General features: G+C 43.6%; 1 protein-coding gene across 1 annotated transcript in view; it reads right to left on the bottom strand.

The window, feature by feature from the left end:
• Positions 1-20,774, bottom strand: part of FGGY (FGGY carbohydrate kinase domain containing) — a 127,907-nt gene that overhangs the window by 1,205 nt on the left and 105,928 nt on the right. The gene's annotated exons all lie outside the window — the stretch shown is intronic.

Raw genomic sequence — 20,774 nt, 5'->3', positions numbered from 1 at the left:
CCAAAGGAAATGTTGAACACTGCATCCCCGGAGGGGAGATTTCTCAAATAAAATGATACTTTACTTGAGATCCCTTAATCATATTTTGAAAGTATCAATTCCCTGCAGCAAGGGAAGACTCGAGTGCACTCCAGAAGCTAAGTGGAACTTGCAAAGTGCTGTTACGGAGCCCAGAGCTGCCCTCACATTCCAGTATAAAGGTGTAAGAGAGAGACTTTTGGGCAAAGTCAGATCAAGAGATGTCACAGAATCCCTTGCAGAAGGAGTCTCTGGGACAGAGTCACATGTGGAAGGAAGAAGACTGAATAACTTGGTTCCTTTCCTGATCTCTGTGATATCTTGATTTTCTATGGATTCTCCTGAACAGTCCTGCTGGAATGAGACACCAAGCACTGATGTTAACAAGAGGACCAAGCTCTCCGGCAAGCGTGGAGGCAGCAGGCACAGGCTACGTTCAGTGGAAGTCATTTCACAAGGAGCGTTAGAGCAATAGCTTTTAGGTGCAACGGTGTAAAACACAAAAGATACAGATTCAAGAACTAGTGTCTGACTAAATCTGTATCAGTGCTCGTAGTTTCTAGGCAGGACCCTAAATCTGCGTTAATGTTAGTGCCTAAAGCACAGTACTGTGAGAGCACGGGAACGACCCCTGGAGAACAGTCAGCCCGTGCTGCTGCTGGAAGGCACCTACTATGGCTAGATTGTTAAAAAGGATGGATGATTTTACAGGTTGTAGTATCTGCTGCAGTAAAATCTTTGCTTTCCACTAATCCAGCATTTTACAGTCGAGTCTCTCCTAGACCTTTACAACATAGATGAGCAATGTAAGCACAGTTTCACCAGCAGGGAGGCTCCGAGGATAAGCAAGACGACTGGCAGACCTTGTATCTTCTGGTTTCCCATTTCCCATGTTGAAATTTGATCACGACCTAAATGCCAGGATGTAATTTGGCTGCCCGTGGAGCCAGCAGGTATTCTTTCTCCCATGCACAGCAGCGTTTGCTCAGCGAGGCACAAAGTGCCTGGGATGCCACCCATGTGCCAGAGCAGCAGCAGCCCCCAGCTCTGCCTGGCTGGCTGAACCTGCGCTGTTACCTGGCACGATCTGGGCGTGTGTGTTTCATCCTTCAGTATCAACATGTCTTTTTACGCTGCCAGTCCAAATGTGCTACTAGAATGTGGAACACCTACTTTGTATGTTTGTCAACTTCAAGGGGTTAATACTGGATGCAGTCATGGCTCTAGCAAAGTGGGAAGCACTGCCAGAGATGGTGCCGTCAGGATGTTCTCTGCTAGGGCTTCTGATAAACCAGCAGGGAGAACTTCTGTGCACTCACATGCCCCTACTCTTTCATATGTGCACAAGGTGATGGTACTTTGAATCCCCAAGAAACACCCTTGAAATAACACTTCCAGCGAGATAGCGTGTTCTTTTCCCTGGGGCATGTGAGCCTGCTGGCACAGAGACCCTGCACACCAGCCAGATTGCAATACTGGCATGGAAAGGTTGATATGTTTCCCAGTAAGAGAAATGGGCATTTCATTCCCTGTTCTTTAACAGGTGATACTAGCTCAAACATTGTTCCTATTCACAGCGCTCTATCTTTTACAACTCCCTTACATGGCCAGCTGGATTTAGATGCTACCCAAAAAAATGAACGAACACACAGAAAAAAAAAAACTCAAAGTAAAAGACAATTCCCTCTGTTACAATCAGTAGTGCTTTTCCAGATAGTGTGTGTCGTACAGAAAATGTAAGGCAGCGGCAGAGCCCCTTGAAGCACTCTTACTGATGGAAAGGCTCACCTCGCTTTCTGCTCCCTGCTTTACACCTCCTCTTGAATTGACCTGGAGATACTGCACGGAAATAAACCAAAGACATCTAAAGGGTCTAAACATTTCAGACAAATCCACTTTTTATCACAGGTGCAAAAAAAAAAATTAAAGGGAGGGCCAGACTTTGCCATTCACCCCTCCGTGCAGACACAGGTCCTGCCTGCTGCTCCCCGTTCTGGGCAGCGTTAAGAGAACAGGACAGGAACAGCACCATTCCCAGGACATGTTCTGCTTCTGCCATAAGAACTCTACACGCTCATGTTCTGCTTTACTCTGGGGCCTCTTACAACTTCCCGTGCTGAAAAATGCATTACTGCTTCTTTGGGAAATAAGCCAGCCTTTTGAGATAAACGTATCTCAGACAGGTTTTATTTTTACGCTGTTACTCATCTAACTCCAGGTCTCCTCAGGCTGTTCGAGAGAGAACAGACACCAGTGCCGACTCCAGCAGGTCCCCTTGCTCCCCTCCGGTGCCTCCGCTGTGCTGCTGGGACCCAGCACCACACCGCGCCCCCGCGACACTCCAGTTTCCAGACCAAGCACTTTGCAGCAGTGGTCTTCAACGGGTGAAGCCAAGTCTCCAGAGGGCTGAGGAAAGCCTCCTGTGCACCCTACGAGGTCTCCTCAGCCCTGAAACCCCTGGCACAGAGGGCCCATCCTCTGACGGGCAGCTGAGGAGGGGGCCACAGCTCCAAGTTTATGGTTGGACTCGACGACCTTAAGGGTGTTTTCCAACCTAAATGATTCTGTGATAGGGCTGAAAGCAGGATGGGGTGGAGAGGTCCCTAAAGGAAAACTGGTCCCTCAAGCCCTGATCTAAACCAGGGAACAGGGCCTGGCTGCTGCTCATCTTCTGCTGGTTCCTCCATCTATCCACCTTCAGCTAAGGAGGAAGATGCCAAAGCCGTGTTTCCAGTTTATCAGGAAAATACTTTTGTATTTTAAAATCTACTGGAAATACACAGGTCTCTGAGAATGCACAGCATTAAGGTCTCACAGCAACTACCACGGTAATGTGGAATAACATAAAAAAACACACAGCCAGCAATTTTCAACAACTCACTCATTCTATGTTGCTCAAAATATCCTAAATTAATTCCCTCTCTTAATTCGCATTTCGGTTGTGTGTTTTTTTGTTTTCTAAAGTCAGTTTGGTCATTGTTAGTTTGAACAAAAACTTTACTCCCAGAGGAGAGTCTTTTCAACAATTTTCTGGGGACAAAGAGGAACAGAACATTGAAAAGATGAATTTATAATGAAATCGGAAACAAAGGAACATTAGAATCGCGTTACTGAATCAGATCAACCTTGTGCACTGTTCTGTCTCCAACAAAGCCTTAAATATAGCAAAGTGATAATACTGCTGTTCAGAAATAGTTTGTTTGAGGGTTGACATCCAAATCCATAATTCCAGTCACCAAGAATTTCACAATCTTAATTTGAATGACGCTCTATCTTCTTTGTTTGCCAGTCTAGACAGTACAATGAATACAGTGATTTAAACACAATGAATTCTCTCTTAAAACAAAATATTTTGTAAAATTGCTTTTTAATCATTTCTTTTCTCTCTTTCCATAAAGGCTATGCTATAAATAAACCCTGAAAGTTCGCATTTGATCATCGTTTCTAAAGGCTGGGCAAGAGGCAAGTGAAGGGTTTACACAGAAAAAAAGAGAGGCACTGTGGAGCAGAAATAAAGGGATGCATTCATGATTTCTAACCTTTTGTTGGAGTGTCAAAGCTGAGACAGATACAAGCCAGTAAACACTCTGCTTACCATGGAGAGTTGGTCAAACGGGGTTACCCTGCCCAGGACAGAAGGCACACAAGCCCAGGGAACCAAATTCGCCAAGGCCCGCTAATATTTCCGAACGAAGTGCCATTTTGCTGCTGGAAGGGCGACCCAGCTGGGAAGGTCAGTAGTCATTGAAATTCATTACGTTCTGGTGGCTGAATTCTGCTCTTCCGTATGATCTGGGGTGGGGGATAAGTTTAAGACACCAGGGTAGCCTCAACAGGCAACAGCTCCAGGAACAGGATCCAGGGAAAACCTATTTGGAAACCAGGGAAAACCCTGGGGAACGCAGGGAGACTCTATTTCCTAGGGAAATCCTATTTTGACACAGCTGAAAGTGTCAACCTTGTCCCTTCAGTAACAGAAAGGCAAAGGTTTTTAACACTGCGGCAGCCGTGGTGCAGCAAGCTCATCACCGGGAGGCACGAGGAAAAGCACGTCAGTCTGGCATCAGGAGCTCCCTGAAGGTGCTTCCAAGGGCCATCTTTAGATTGGGAGACTGGTCTTCTCTGATTCCCGACCCAATGGGCTCCTGCAAGGGCTGGCTTAGAGCACCCAGCATGACCCTGCTCATCCCACAAGAGCAGCCCGTCTCCTTTGGGAGTACAGAGGGAGCCAAGGAAGATTAGCCCACTTGTGAATAATCCTTGACTCTGATTTTCAATAGTGACTCAAGGAACTATGTGGTGGAATATTACTGAAAATTAATAGGATGTAGGCCCTTAAAAGCACACATCAAATAAGACATCAGATTTAGGGATGTCAGCCTTAGGGAATGAAGTTAAGTAACAAAATCCCATTGAAATTCATGAACTGGGAGCATCAATTCCCTTAAGAATTTGGGCTTTTGCTTTATTTAGGTACTTCAAAAACTGTATCTGAAGTTAAATGCATGAGGCATTCAAGCACAAACACGATTTCCCAGCTGCGTTCTCCGCACCTACTCATTTCAATAATCCCAAGAAATAGCTGGACTTTTACCTAGTGTAGTTCTTCACGGTGGAAACAACCACACATCATCTAAAGTTCTACTGCACGATTTCAGAGGCTGAACGCATTTGGCCCACGTGTACAAAAGCACACGGCAAAGCTCACCAAACTGGGGAGGCAAACCACGCTCCAGTTACAGCAGCAGCGTGCCAGCTACGTGGAGGACAGATCCTTAGGCAGTAGGAAAACCAAGAGGGGCACTCAAATGCAAACGAAGCAAGCTTCCTCTGTGAACGCTGCTGGTTTATGGCTTGTCCAGTGACAGCTGTTGTTCTCTTGCACCAAGGATAACTGGCCTAAGAATGACGGGAAGGATGAAAAATAACTCTGCTGTAAACCAGTTTTGGGTCATAAGTTGTAACATAACTAACTCAGGAATCTCAGCCTGGAGAAGAGAAGGCTCCGGACAGATCTTATAGCAGCCTTCCAGTACCTAAAGGGGGCCTACAGGAAAGCTGGAGAGGGACTTTTTCCAAGGGTGTGTAGTGACAGGACAAGTGGCAATGGCTTTAAACTGAAAGAGGGGAGATTTAGATTGGATATAAGGAAGAAATTTTTCACTCTGAGGGTGGTGAGGCACTGGAACAGGTTGCCCAGAGAAGCTGTGGCTGCCCCATCCCTGGAAGTGTTCAAGGCCAGGTTGGATGAGGCTTTGAGCAACCTGGTGTAGTGGAGGGTGTCCCTACCCATGGCAGGGGGGTTGGAACTAGATGATCTTTGAGGTCCCTTCCAACCCAAACCACTCTATGATTCTATGATAAGCTGGGATGAGACGCAGGGCTTACTCTTCTTCTTCTCAAGTTGAAGTTGTTAATTCACCTCATCTTAGTACTTATGCAAAAGTAGGAAATTATAGTCATTTTTACTGTGGCAATAAAAGTCAAGTGATCAAATGCTGCCATTCTTACAGCCAAACGCGGTGAGAAATCCGTACCAGCAAACGTGCCTCTTCATGTATTCCTGAGAGTGACACGAGTCTACGCATGGGAGGTCAGTCTCAACTTCTGAACCACACAGAGCTTTGAAAAGTAAATTTTGCCTTCATTACCCTGCAAACATTACCCAGACTCCCACTCGGGTCAGTCTTGGCTCTCTGGTGTTTTTGTACAGCTCCACTGTCACAGATCCAGCATCATGGGAAAATAATTCAAAAGTTGTCGCATTCACAATAGCTGAAGCGTAGGAACATTCTTCCTCAACAGATTTGTTCCGATTTGCAGAATTCAGCAGGTGTAAGTACCCTCAGACTAAGAGACTGACTTTCTTTACACCTCTAAGTCCTCGTAACGAACACAGTAAATCATGTTATATGCAATAATTTTTACTGTTCTTCCACAGTGAAGAACTCATTGCTGTTCCACACACACAAGCTGAGACCAGCAGATGTTAACGAACATCATTTTAAGAAGTCCAGTCACAGATATATTTGGATTTCAGGGGAATAAATAGATTTCTCGGAATGCTGATGTTTGAGAAATGCTTTTAAACTTTTCTAAGAATTGTAAGCAAGGCTGCTATTTTCTTATAGGCTTTTATTTAGGGATTGCTTGCTCAATAGCCTGGAGATGCAAAATTCATCTTATCTATGCTTACAGGAGTTACATGAATGCATTTATGTAACAGAGCCCTAGCAGAACATTACTTTTTAGTGGTATATGACTGCATGAAGCAAGCATGTGATGGACCATACACAATATTTTTCTAGTGGGGTTTTTTCCCCCCTTAAATTTGTTTGAGTTATAGGGGCAGATCTTGGCAGCATGCACAAAGCCCAGAATCTGTAACTCAATTCCCTGTGGTATTCTGAACGGAGCAAGCCAAGTTTTAAAACACATTATGGATAAATATTAGAGCTGAGCAAAAATTTCACACCTAAGACCAAAGTGTGAAAATTTGGCTTTCATTCATTTAGTGAAAAGGTGGAAAATTTCACACAAGCTTGTATTTTCCTTTTGCTCTGTTCCAACATGGATTTCTGTGTTCGTATCAAATCTCAGAAAGAGAGACTGTGTTTCTGTCTGTCTGTGTCTGTAAGTGAGACTACTGAGAAGGATGGAGGAGGATGGAAGGATGGAGACCCAGCGAGCAGGACAGCAGCTCAGGACTGGAGTTCAAGTCTGTCTTCCACGAAAAGTCACTGGCCTTTTGAATCTCACTTCCCATATGTTTGATAACAGCACTGGCCCATCTTAGAGGAATATCTTCTGCATTCGTTTGTTGAAGACTGTTTCTGTGGTGGAGGGGAATCAGGCAGGTACCTTAGAAGAAGCCCAACGTTATTCGACCTCTAAACCATCCAACTTCAGTTGACAGAGGCCAACTGGATGGATCCTCAGTACTGAGACAAGGTAGTTTCCTGGTTCAAGCACTGAATCAGGATGCAGAAAGTTTGCAACAGGTTCCCTGAGCTATTTGGGACATGTAATTTACTCTCTTAATTTTCAGTTACCTCTCTCTGAAACAGGCTGAGGCCATTGTTTTCCGCCAGATTTGGTCTGGCTTGTACACAGAGTTTGTAAATTCGAAGTTTGTCCCTCACTTTGTACTGTGGGTGGTACACAGAGCTCTCAGTCCTCCTGCAGCCCTCCATGCCTCATTAAAGCATGTATCACTTGATGTCCTATACCATAGGAGCATGGTTTTCACTCCTTAGTGTCAGAGACAAGAACAAACGGAAAAGAGACCACACAACAGTAGAGACAAGCACAGATAAGGCCACAGCACCCCTTCTACCTCTGGAGCACCTACTTTTACTCTGCTTCAGTGACTACACTGAGTGTCAGCCAGACTGTGGCCACTGTAGCTCCGTGTCGCAGATGATCTTTGAGGTCCCTTCCAAACCTAACCCTAACCCTAGATCCTATGATTCTATGATTCAGCCAGGCTGGCCAGCCGACAGACAAGGCCATAAGAGGAGCAGCAGTGGCAATGCAGCTGCTGTAAAGGGTGGCCGGTTGTGCTAGCCATGATATTAATTACTTATTCCGCAGACCAAATTTAGAATGAGATGAGGGTCAGCTATGAGCGTCACATCATCTATCAGCTGGAAACTATGTTTGGGTCTAAGCTCCAGCCACTCTGCTACTAAATATAAGTTGTTTTGTTGTTGATTTGACACTGCACTCCCCCGAGTTGCCTTTGACTATCAAATAATTAAGCAGTTTGCTTTGTGAGGGCTCCACTGCTGGCACCTCTTAGTACCCAAAGCTGCTTGGAGGCAAACTTGACAGCTTAGCAGAGGTTTCAGCTTACCCGAGCAATGGAAAGAGCCCAAGCGTTTAGCTCCCGTTTCAGTTTCGCAGATTGCTGGCACTGGGTGCCATGAATCAACAGTCTGTGGGCAACACCGAAGTGGTCTGCACCGGAGCTGGAGCACAGCTCGGCCGCACTTACCCTGACGTGAGCTTGTAGAGTATTGGCGAAGCGTACGTCCGCCTTACCGCGTCTGTGTATGAAGATCCAAGACAGTTTTAAACACGACTAGCACAGATACGGGTAAGAAGCCATCACAGCAGCACACAGGTCTGCCCAGTCTGCCCACCAGACTGGTTTCCACAACCTGGGGCACGCTCTGCCCCTGCAATGCCACGGCTGGCAGCTCCCTCACCAAAGGGGAGGCTCCCTGACTGCAGCACCACCTGGCACTGACAGTACATTTCCCTCACCGCCATTCTGAGGTGGAATAAATTTGTTAACCACACACAGCATCGCTGTTACAATAGACTAAGAAGGTTTGTCCATATAAACCACATGAAAATACATCGATTTAACCCACGTTTTAGGCTTGGAAATGTTATGCTGACAGGCAGCTCTGGTTAACAGAAAGCAAGCTCAGTTGAGTGTCAAGAGAGCAGATTCCTGCATCAGATCCCAAAGCAGGGGACTGCACTCCAGCTATAAGCTAAATCAGCCCTCTCCATACTCATCGCTGCTGGTGATGGAGTAAACTAAGCCCAGGAGTGCTGCTCTTCTGCACAAGCTGGAAAAGTTATTTTGCTTCTCTGGTTCCCTCCTCACCCTCTGCTTGCAGTATCTGTCCTAATGGTTTTACCCCCAGTTTGAGGTGGTAAAACCTCTGGGGCAGGCAGGGTAGGTGTGTGCTTCCACACTAACTTGCACAACAAAAGAAAGGAGCTGGACAGCAAGCAGGAGGAGTCATTTGGACAGGGGAGGGTAAAACAGAAGTTGAAGAACAAGCATCCGCACAGGATATCCTGACGCTCGGCTGTGTACTTGCCACAATATTTAGTCGAACTGCACCACTTCCTTTAAGGTGCAAAATTCAGATTTATTCAGCTGATTTCTTTTCACATTCACGCTGAACATACAGCTTTCCTTGCGTTTAGTCACCGAGTTCAAACTTTTATTTGCCATCTGGCAATGGACTGGGGTTTACTGGGGGGAGGGAATAGGAAAGGGGGCTTTATTTTCCCTTTTTTTTTGCATCTGTATTTGCTTTATGAGCTATGGCTAAGGCATCATTTTCACATGGGGAACTGGATCAGGTTCTCTTAATTCTTTCCATATGTTCACTTATGCTGTCAAAACATTTTTTCGATCTAATTAATCTGCACACGTCCCTCCATTCATTTCCCCACTCGGTGGGTTTTAGTATTTTTGGGGTATCTAGCTGGGATTTTGTCATAAAAACAACTTCTGCCTACACTTCACTTCAGGGTTACTCCATCAAGAAAACAAAACTATTTGCAACATTTCACTCTTCTTCTAATCATTCTTTCCCTCTTTCCAGCACTGGCTGAGGAGACTTTATTTTCCCCATATCCTTCAAATATATTCTTTACTCCAGTGTCTACCTGAGGTTAATGAGGGAAATCCCTGCTGTGAGTTTTGATTTGGGATTACTTTTTATCTACTTAATCTGATGTGTGGTTTACTATTAAAAAAAACTACCTCAGGAATATGCTTACATTTTACCCAATCTGGACTGCATTTGGGAAATTACCCTGGACAGGGGCTCATAAAAAACAACAGACTTTTTGGAAAAAAAAAAAAAAAAAAAGGCTTTCACTAGTGTAAAGCAGTAGAAGGTTGAGATGTTAGAGAGTAAAACGGCATTAAAACATGAAGAGAACCTTTCTGGTAACTTTACAGACATCCTATCTCCAACAAAAAATTAAATTTTAGAAAGCTCCTGATTCCTAAGAAATCTGGGCAGCCTGGTCTGATGAATGCGACAGCCAGCCTGTGGCAAATGGGCTCTAAGAGCAGCAAGGGAGAATCCCAACCTGAACTGTGGCATTCCTGCGGACACAGGATTCGATATGAGGACACTTGTTATAGTCACATCAGAATAGGAATTCTGCACCCCCTGCTCCTAAAAGTTTGGCTCCTAAAAAGTTTGGCTTGGTAAATTTACCATTTACCATTGGGAAATGGTAAATACAGTTCTCTAGCATTAAAACTTCCCTGTAAGTAGGAACCTCTTTATACACACAGCCTCTCCATGTGTTGCATTTACATTTATTGCAGAGAAAAACCTGTAGGCATCAACTTACACAAATTCATCGGGAAGAAACTATTCTTGTTGGTAAATGTCACCCTCATCACTGCTCTAGCTACCTGTCAGGCCTGACATTTTTCTACACAAAACCACAACCACGGGCTATTAATCCCCACCTGCCCCAGAGCCATAAAAGAGCCTTTGATTGCAGTAATATTACATAACCTCTTTTAATGAGCAAATCTAAACCTGCCACCCAGCATTGCCAGCAGGAATTTTTAAAGGTATCTGAGGCATCTTTTTCCTTAGGAGACCTTCTAAGAAAGCGTTTGTATTCATTTGGTAAATAGAAAAAGAGCACATTTTATAACTGACTCTGCCCAAAACAATAGCTGGTCCTGTCTGAAAATACCCCAGTTGGAATTAAAAGTGGAGTTAGCATGGGAGTGAGTCATCAAGCAGTAGCAGAGTTTGGCTGGCTGACGGCCAGAGATCCGATATCGCACCATCCCGCTCCAGGGGTGATCTTTAAAGCTGAGACCTTGCAGAGAAGAGCACACTAGTCAGTCTCCACCTTCCCCCCTGCAAATTTTGGCTGGGTGGGAGGGTTGGTGAGCTTGTTTATGAGCTGTCCTTCTGATCTCTGGGAAAGACAAACGGCACTGAATCCCTCCAGAAAGATCTTCTTGCCTTACAATACCCAGCCGGGCACTATTCCTACTTTTACTTTGCTGTCCCATGCCATTTCCCGTTTATTAGGAAGGCTCTAGTGAGCTGCACCTCGTGGCTCCTATTTCCAAACAAACCTTGCACCTGCACTCACTTTAATGAGAAATGTCTAACCCGCTGCTCCTAAAGCGCTTATGGGGGAAAGCTCTTCCCAGCACAACTGCTGTCACTGTAAGGAAGGCAGTCAGATACATCAGCTCCCAAACTTTAATCTTGGACAAGTCACACAAGCCTTCTGCACCTCAGTTTCTCCCATATTCCATGGGAATCAATAACACCACTAGCTTAATATCAAACGCGTAGGAGGGAAATCTAGCCAACATGTGGGACAAACTGAAGAAAAAACACTTTGTGCTTCACGATTCAGCCAATCCTAAGAACTGAGCCAATTCCTGCTGCTGAGGATCTGGCCTTTTATTTAAAGACAGCAAGCTGAGAGAAGAGATGAATAGCAGAGACTCAAACGGCTCATGGAGCTTTTCACTCGTAGGTCACCAACCAGAACCTCAGCGAGGTCAGTGAGTGTTGGCGAGTTATCGTGCAAGCTTTTTACAGTGTCCTTTGCAAAGTGGATTTCTTGGTTTCAAATTAATTTCTATTGTATGCAGTTTTCACAATGTGAAACCCTCCGTTGTTATAGCTCAGTCACTGTTAACCCTTTGCAAAGGTACGCAAGAGGAACTGCTACCACCATCACCACCTGATCAGCCTGCCTTTCAAAATCGTACTTGATTTTTGAAGTACGTGAAATTCACGTCCCAGCTGTGAATTGAGCCTGGATGACCCCAAAGAGCCTTTCCCAGGCTTGGACAGAGGCACAGCCATGAGAGGAGAGTCGTACTGCAGCTGCACATACCGTTCCTCACTCGTGCATATACTGGGAAAGGCAGAGCCCAGCTCTGCAGCCTTGCTCTTTACTCCCCATAGTAACTCCACAGCCCTCCTTGGGTCTGTTCCTAGAGAAAGGTGTGTGTACTGGCAGCACTATAGGCCTATTCTTTGCAGAAAATCCTTTCTGAAAGAAAAAAAAAACAAAACAGAAGAAGCAAAAATGAACAACTCTATCATTATCTCATGTGCCGAGATCTCGGCAGAGATCATTTCAAAGATCCATATTGTTTACAGCAGCTGATGAGTCTAACAAGTGCTGAAGCTGTGCTCTCGCTTAAAGTGCTAACATATTTGCTGTTTTCAGTCCTGTCCTTCGCGCGTATCTGTCATTTCAAGATGAATGCTCCTTTTGTACTGGCTAATTACTTGCACGAATACTCCACTAGCTCAAAAACCCAGATCTGTTCCGCTTTTCCATTAGCGGCAATTTTGTAATTTGGAAATTGCTTAATACAACAAATCTAAAAAAAAACGCTAGTTTTTGTTCAAAGGTATTTCTTTGGCTGTGACCAAATCTAGAATGAGGGAGGGAAATTAAATTACTTTTATCTGATGAAAGTCTTAATTTTACTATGTGACTTTTCTAAACGCCCTTAACCATTTGTGGTTAAGAATAATTTGTGAAGATCTACATAAAATCAGACTGGATCAGTAACAGATCTAGCTAAAAGAAGCAGTTTTCTCATGCTCAACAATCATTTCTCTACACATAATACGTGAAAAATTTGGTAGGATCCCATCATGCCCCCTCCTCTTCCAAAAAATGGTAGGACCATGTGCAACTGAAAAGCTGTCAGTCATTCCATTTTTACAGGAATAGAAGGAATGTGGGCCATTCTACAACTCAGTAACTTAATTAAAAAAAAATACAACCCAGACATGCAAGAAAAAGGATACAGTTAAAACAAGGAGGTCTTATCCTGTTGAATGTTTTACATTACATTCATTGGGTTACTGACCTGTCACCAACCAGTTTCAGATGCAAATCAAAAAATGCTCAGCAATGCAAGATGCATCTGTTGTTTCTGCGAATCCTGATCCCACTGCAGTCAAAAAAGGGTAAAATCTGATTTTCAGAAGTCTCCAGCAAATGTCTTCAACTGCAGTTCATCAGGCTCCATACTCGAGCAAAAAGAGCACCTAGTCCTCCTGCTACGTGTTAGATACAGTATTAGATGTCTAAAGCTACGAGCCTGTGAATGAAAATGCTGATCTTGAATTAGCCTTTGTCATTCCTAAGGAATTGCCAATACAAACCGTGAGGGAATTTGTGCTTTCAAGGATGTGGACTCCCATTCTCGCTCAAATATTTTCTAAAAACAAGAATTCTGCATATGAATTACACTTCATTGCAAACGTATAACACAACCTTTAAAAGCCATGAACGCTGTAAATATTAAAAGCTGATATAAACTTCAGAGTTGCATTCCTGTCACACTACACAGGCCACCTTTCATATTATAAACATAGCAATGAAAATTACCACACGCAATAAACTGGTTGCAGTTTTAAAGTAAGATTTTGCTTTCCCATTCAAAAGTCAAAAGATTGTTCCAATTTGTTATCTGTTCATACTTTCGGAGTACAATACAAACAGAGACGCCGATAAACAAAGAAATGCCCTTCTTCCTTAACCCTTACTGCTAATGGTGCGGAAAAAATACAGCATGCACGGGTGGAATACGTGCAAAAACCTCTCCAACCCTAAATCCTATTGCTGTGTGGCAGATACAAAGTGTTATCTATTCATAGTAAGTTTTCCTGTTTCCTGAAGTCCCAATTAAAAGAATGGAAAATGCCATCATTCCGAGAAACTGAGAAAGTTACAAAACAGAGCAAAAAAATGTGGATGGGAGGAAACTCAGGCAGGGAAGTTCAAAGGCAGCTAAATGAAATGCTCGTGTGAAACAGATCCCGTGTAATTAGCCACTAGGGGGAACAAGAGTGATGCTGCTTAATTAAGGTGCAGTCACAGCAGGGGGCCCTGAGGGTCATCCTTGCCCAGGGAAGGTGGCTGGGGTGTTTGAACGCTTTCCCTGTCAGCTGTGGAGTGGGACAAAGCTCTTCTGACCTTTGTCTGTGTTTCATTTTCCCCTTTTAGTTCTGTATAGGCCTTGGCACAAGCAGTAAACAAAGAATTCACACACCTTTCATGTTTTCTAGCAGCAATTAACTATTTTTGCACCTGAAGCATCTGGTAAAATTATTTCAACAAAAATCTGGGAGCAGAAGGGAGGTAATGAAGGAAAAGTAGATGATTAAAAAAAGGAAAATGGCAAAAAAGGCAAAGCTGCATTTTTAAGACAATGTACACTTTGGTGTTGGCTCTTCTAAAGTAGAAGGGAAGAAAAATCCCATGCAGATCACATGCAAATTGTGAGAGATATGTGGAGCAATGCTCTGCTGATATCAGACAGAGGTCGTAGTTGGGAGGGATGGCGAGGGACCTGCATCCCCCTGCTGCCCGATGACTTACACGACTGAAGCCACGTGAGAAAAATGAATGAGGCAAAAAGTCCAAGTCCCTCTCGGGCCACTTTTTCCCTGCTGCTGCTGAGGACACAGACCTATTCAACAGCATGGCTGGGCCTGAATCACAGACAAACAATCTTTTCTATTACCATAAATATGACAAATAAGAAATAGCTACAGCCTGTAAACACAAGACTCAAATTAAACAGAGTTCTAAGTGGTACACTGTAACTGGAAGCAGGATCCTACTCCTATTAGACCCGGCTCAGCCTAAAGAGTATCAGATGTTAGTTGGGCCTTAGAAGGCCTGAGACATAAACTATGTGTGTAAGAGAAAAATAAGCCAAATGACTCATGACAGAGTTTGTTTTAATATAAATGACTTCTTCTGGCTCTTTGTTTTTAAAGACTTGCCATTTTCAGACGTTGAACAGCTAACCTAGGCAGCTGGCTTCCTTAGCCAGTGTCCTTCATTCTGTGTATAAAACGCTGGCATTTACAAACTCCTGTTCCTTTGGCTAGGGGAGGGCAGTTTATTTTAGCACTGTGATCAATGCCATCATAAATCTTTCCTCTTCCAGTCCAAGAACACTGGCACAGCCCAATCAGTGCTGTGTGGGTATGCCGTACTCATAAACCAGGCAATATACCAAAATGCTTTACTGAGGTCCTACAAGCCTGGAGGCAGACCCGAGGGATCAGCACTGAATGAGCCACAAACTGTCCCTTCCTCTTCACCTTTTATTCTGTTAGGACACAGATAAGGGACAGAGATAACGAGAGAGCAGGGGAAGAAAGAGAGAGAACAAAAGAAGAGCAATAAGATGAAACGGGAGAAGAATCAACAGATGAGAAAAGAAAAAGTGGGAAAAAATAACCAGAAGCATGAACAAGAAGGCAGCAAGAATACAAGAAGAAGAATAACACCAGAGTGGGAGTAGGCAGAGGGAGATGGTGGGGTATCAGGGATTTAGTGCCAAAAAAGAAAAGCCCCATTCTCCACCACACTTATCTTCTTTCTCATGTTTCTTTTATTCTTTTCCCTGCCAGCCCCCTGGTTCTCCTCTGGGATGAGTGGAACCTCCATGTTCAGAAAGCCACAAGTTTGGTATTTTGTGTCTTATGGCAAATGTGCTGGCTATCCAATGTTTACACAGTGGCAAAGTTATACAAAGAAAATCAAAAGCAAACCTTGCTTAGTCTCCCTTCCATGCAATGCAAGAATCATCCCTTAGATGGGACTATTGCAAAATTAAACAACCTTACAACCACGACCAGTAAATAATGAGTAATGTGCTTGTATATACAAAGCTTTTAGACCAGCCAGTCAAAGAAAGTGAGGATAGCTCATCACAAAAAGACCCCATTTATCAGAAAAGCGTCAAACAGCTTAGCATCTTTAGGGCCATTACTCATCTCTTTCACCTAAGCCAAGTGCCAGCTTCCAACCTAGAGGCTGATATATATCCAATTTATCTGCTCCGAGACACTTGAACACTGCTCCCCTCAGTCTAGTCTAAAGATACAAAATTCAATAACCAAGCTACTTAAAGTCAACAGAAACGTGTGATTTCACAACAAGGGATAGGAAGACACCAGTCTGGGAAAATTAGGCAAAAATCAAGTCTAATCAGACATTTTGAGAGCAAAAGGAGCCTGACACAAGGCTGCTAGACTCAGAAATATTTTGCTGAATATATCCAAGGTGTTTAACTCAGTTCTGAGCTACAGGGCTGGACAATGAAGGAACCTTCCAAATGCGACACATTATCATCCTCCACCCCACAATTTTGGGAGGGAGAGGTTGGGCTTCATGATGGTACAGCCCTCCACACATACTCTTGTTGTGGAGAGATTCTTCAGAAGAGAAAATATTGATTAGAAATTGGTTTATTTTCCAGAGAGAGTGTTTCCCCTTTTAGGGTCCCCTATACTTCCAGAGCTCCAAAAGAAACAAGATGGTAAGATCTAACCACTCCTCAGTCTGTTTAGCAAGGAGTGCATTGCCACATAGCTTCACTCTGCTCCTGGACAAAACAATGTGCTCCCATCAGAGCTTCCACACCCACACTCCTCCCTAAAATTTCTACCTGAAATTCAAGGACTATCTGGAAGCTGTAGAGAAAAGAGCAACCTACAGCAGGTGCTCACACAAACAGGCCCTACATGGGTGAAAATACATTTATGTCCTGAAGGTTAGTAATGCTCAGGTGAATGCAACTCCTGAGGAGTACTACACGTTGAGTACATTCCCTATAAATTACTCTTAGCTGTGAAGTGCACCTGTGAAAGCTGACGATCCAACTCACTTTTGCTGCTTAGACATGCTTATAAGGCACAGCAAGACACGGGCACAGCAGTTCTCCTGTCTCTTCTAGGGTTTTTCAACCCTCTTTTGGAGGAGTATCTTTGTGCAAAAATCTGCAAATTAGGCTTTTCTCTGCCCACTTGCTGGTTAGCATTTCTGCCCGTATTTCCCTCAAGACTGACAATTATGGTCTTGCCAATCATTACGTGAACACTTGTCCCAATAAAAACAAAACAGAGCCATGAAGCAATTTCATATGGGTTCTGTCTATATGTCACTGTCCAATTTCTAGTATCAAACTGTGCCTCAGAAAGGTTTAAGCACAGTGGCATGAAAAGTTGCTTCAAAACAAGAAAGAAAGCAAGAGTTGGGAATGGCTGTTACATGACTATGTCTAAGAAACCAAGGAAAGAGGACCAAAGGCTTGGCTGAACAAAGAAAGGAGAAAGAGAATTGGATTCCAATTCTGAGGATGAGGAAAGCCAGTATACTAATAAAGCAACTGCCCTCTCTTGCTAATAAAACTAATAAAGGTTATGGGATCTCTCCTCTACCATTTCAGATCCATGATTATATGAACAAGAATAAAGAAAAATGTCTTCACTGTTAACCACAATAAAACAAAATGTATTGGAAATGTCTAGAGAGTAAACAGAGGGACTTTTTACAAAGGTACGTAGTGATAGGACAAGGGGCAATGGCTTTAAACTGAAAGAGGGGAGATTTAGATTGGATATAAGGAAGAAATTATTTACAATGAGGGTGGTGAAACACTGGAACAGGTTGCCCAGAGAACTTCTGTATGCCTCATCTCTTGAGGTGTTCAAGGCCAGGCTGGATGAGGCTTTGAGTAATCTGATCTAGTGGAAGGTGTCCCTGCCCGTGGCAGGGGGGTTGGAACTAGATGATCTTGAAGGTCCCTTCCAACCCAAAATAGGGCAAATTTTGAGAAACAAACCCCTCTAGACATCTTTATAAGAAAGGACAGCAGAACACTTGTAAGTTATAAAACTTCTTCAAATATAGGGTGGCAAAAGCATGTCCTGATGGTGCGAACTACTGGCATCAAATCCCATGACTAAGTGATCATAACATCCTTCAACAAATTTATTGTGAAAAACCCTCAAGCATTTCAGACAGCCAGCGCTGTGGCTCTACATGTTTGTGCTTTGCCACAGAACCGTCTGATCCCCTGCACTGACATAGCAAGAGTGCAAATCCCAGATGGAAAATTAATCTCACAATGTAGCCAGATTGAGTTTCCAATTCTCCAGTGCATAACTTGAAGGTTGTTCTGCTCAGCTATTGAAGAGGTGAGGGCAGAAAGACTTTAACTTGTTTGACATCCTGAACATCATTTAAGCAAGACACACTCTGAAAAGGACCTTACTGACTACTGACAGTTACAAAGGATCCATGGTATCCTCCTGTGTACTCATCTTTCCTATAAAATATTGCTATCACACTTTTCTCTGCTTAAATGGCCTGCACAGAAGGGGAGTCCAAGGTCCAAATGACTTCAGCTATGTCTGAGCATGTGGGTAAAATCTCTCCTTAAAATAGAAAGGAGATGGACCACAGTACATTTTAAAGAAAGCATCTATCTACTATGAAGACACATTTATGGTTTCCTCATATTTATGGTTTTCCTCAGAAAAAAGACAAGACCAGGAAGCTAAAAAAACCATAAGGTTGTGATATTATTAAACTACTTCTACAAGCTGATCTTAGCCTTAGTCTGCTTGAAAAATATCAACTAATTGTACACCTCCTTAGACAAACCGCACCACGGCCATTTCATGGTTTGGTACAAAAACACGCAGCAGCAGAACCTGAACTATTCTAGGCAGCGTATTTTATCCTGCTTGCCAGGTGCTGAGCTCACTGACAGACGAGAAGAATACCGTTGGTTTAGTAAGAGTCTCAACTTCTGCAGATTAACTAAACACTAAATCTTATTCTTTGCCAACATCAGCTGATGTGAGTTTATTAACAGCTAAAAGGCCTGACAATCTGTGCACTGAGCCTACAGGCAGCGGAGGCTGTATCTGCATACGTAGGGGTGCTTCTAACGTGGCAGTCGGGCACGTGCACGCAAGAGACGGAACTCAGGTGAAGGCAGTGGAGCCACGCCAGTGCCAAAGCTGGCTGCACCTTCAGCGTAAAGACAGAGGATTAAATAGATTTCTTTGGTAATTCCAGCATCAGAGAGGTCTTTATCACCTTTTCAGTCCACCCTCACCAATGTGAATAATAAGTAATAAAATCTTTATCGCCACACTCAGACCGGAACAGTAGGTAAGCCACACTGATATCCCAACACACAGTGCCCCAACTCCTCCCACTGATGCCCAAATAAAAGGGCGTGTTTCATTTTATTTCATTAGTATGGTATTTCATTGAACCACCTACTTTTAGAAAAACAATATGGCCACATTTTAAGTACTGGATTTCCGAGATTGTTGCCCCCAACTTTAGTGCTTCTGTGCCAAATACTCAGCTAACGTAAATAGGTATTTCTCTTATAGCCAATATATTACACTGACCTACTGCAGCTGCCTTTCCTCGTCATTAAAGAGTTACTGAGAATTCCAAACCAAACATTTATGCACTAGATGACATTTAAAATGGAGCATGCGAGGTTTCCACAAAAGGACAGCACTTAACAAAAGACACCGCCTTTGTATCCTGTTACCTACAGCATCCACAGCTTGTTTTGAATGGGTAATAACATGCCCCAAGTGCAAAGGCTGCAATAGCCTTTATCGTTTCAAGATGTGTCACCTACCAGTGGACTGTGTGTCAGTTCCTGTTTGGGCTCTGATCCAGTAAAGTGCTCCAGCACACGGGCAGACCTGCTTATCTTCAGCTGAGCTTCTTGCCTCCTTGAAAGCTAGATGATGCACTTAAGTGCTTGATCGGATCAGGGCACTGAAGTAAACTGGTGTCATTCTTCTGAAATCCTGGAGCAATACTGATTTACATTAACTGAGGATTTTGCGTTATGATTATGGACTAAGGTCATCCGTCATTTCAGTAGCTGTATGATCAGCTACAACAAACTGACATTTTCTTAGACAAGTTTTTACCTGTAATAATTTCAAGTGATATAAACCGACTACAAATCATCCAACGTGACAATGAACCAAACACCACTGTACAGCGTGTACTGGTCTGATAATACATCAAACGTATGACAACACATAGCATTAGACTGCACTCCACCAAGAACATTTAACGGCAACAGAATTACTTCTCTCAGCTCCAACATAAAAGGCAGCCAGCAGGATGATATCAAATGATGGCAGCTCTGCTTCTCATAAAAGGACCTTGGGGGCTCCAAGGAGATCCGTGTATCTGCACTTCGACAGCATTGCAATGTGGAAATGTTAAAGTTAGCAAAGCAAACAGTCCTCGAATGAGAAGGGCAACAGATGTCAACCAGTATCGCATGTCAGTAAACAGCAACAAGACAGAGGGCACTTTTCTTGGCGCTTTTGTGAAAGCTTCGTGCTATCAGCTACAGCCACTTCTCAGCTGTTTGACTCTCTAGGCGGTAGTGCTTGTGTGTGTGATTTAACTCCCACCAAGAGAGGATTTCCAACCATATGGAAACACTGTCCACTGAAGTCAGCTGGAAGAACGTAGAAATGCTGCTGTATATTTATTGCTGCTTGAAAAGTGAAAAAAAAAAAAAAAATCACACTCTCAAACTGATTGAAAGCTCATTCTGTGCTTGGCAGAGACAGACAAGCATTTATATTTCTCAGCTTTAATACAGAAGGATCGTCCTTAGGGCAAAAGAGTAGTTGTGATTCATGCGCTTGTTACCCTTCCTGCAAAGACTTCTGACAGTAAGGCCAAAATACGCTAACTAAAAAGGCACTCTTTGTACCATAAACACTAGGCCACAAGGAACTGGACAGTGGCCATCAAATCACTGCCTTTTAATTTTTCTCTCTCATCTATATTTCTCTAAAGGTTTCTGGTAAGAAGGCAGCTGACTCTATACAAAAGCCAGAGGCATTGCCAGTATCTTGGTGGTTTCATGCATACCGTATTGAATCTAACTTTATTATGCAAGAAAAAACCCCGACCTTTCAATTAGGCAAAGATGTATTTCACTGTCAAAACACCAAGGGCAGAGGTAAAGGGATAGAGTTCTTCTACTGCCGAGTCACAGCTTTGAGTCCAGGCCTGGGTAGCTGCAAATATACTCCACAGTCATCAAACATCTGAGCTGCTGACGTGGAAAACAGTTTGGTTCTCAGCAAGCAGTAGAGTCCACATCA

Source organism: Tauraco erythrolophus, chromosome 10 (assembly GCF_009769465.1).
Source record: "Tauraco erythrolophus isolate bTauEry1 chromosome 10, bTauEry1.pri, whole genome shotgun sequence".
In the NCBI taxonomy this organism is placed as follows: Eukaryota; Metazoa; Chordata; class Aves; order Musophagiformes; family Musophagidae; genus Tauraco; species Tauraco erythrolophus.
This window is presented reverse-complemented; position numbering and strand designations above follow the sequence as displayed.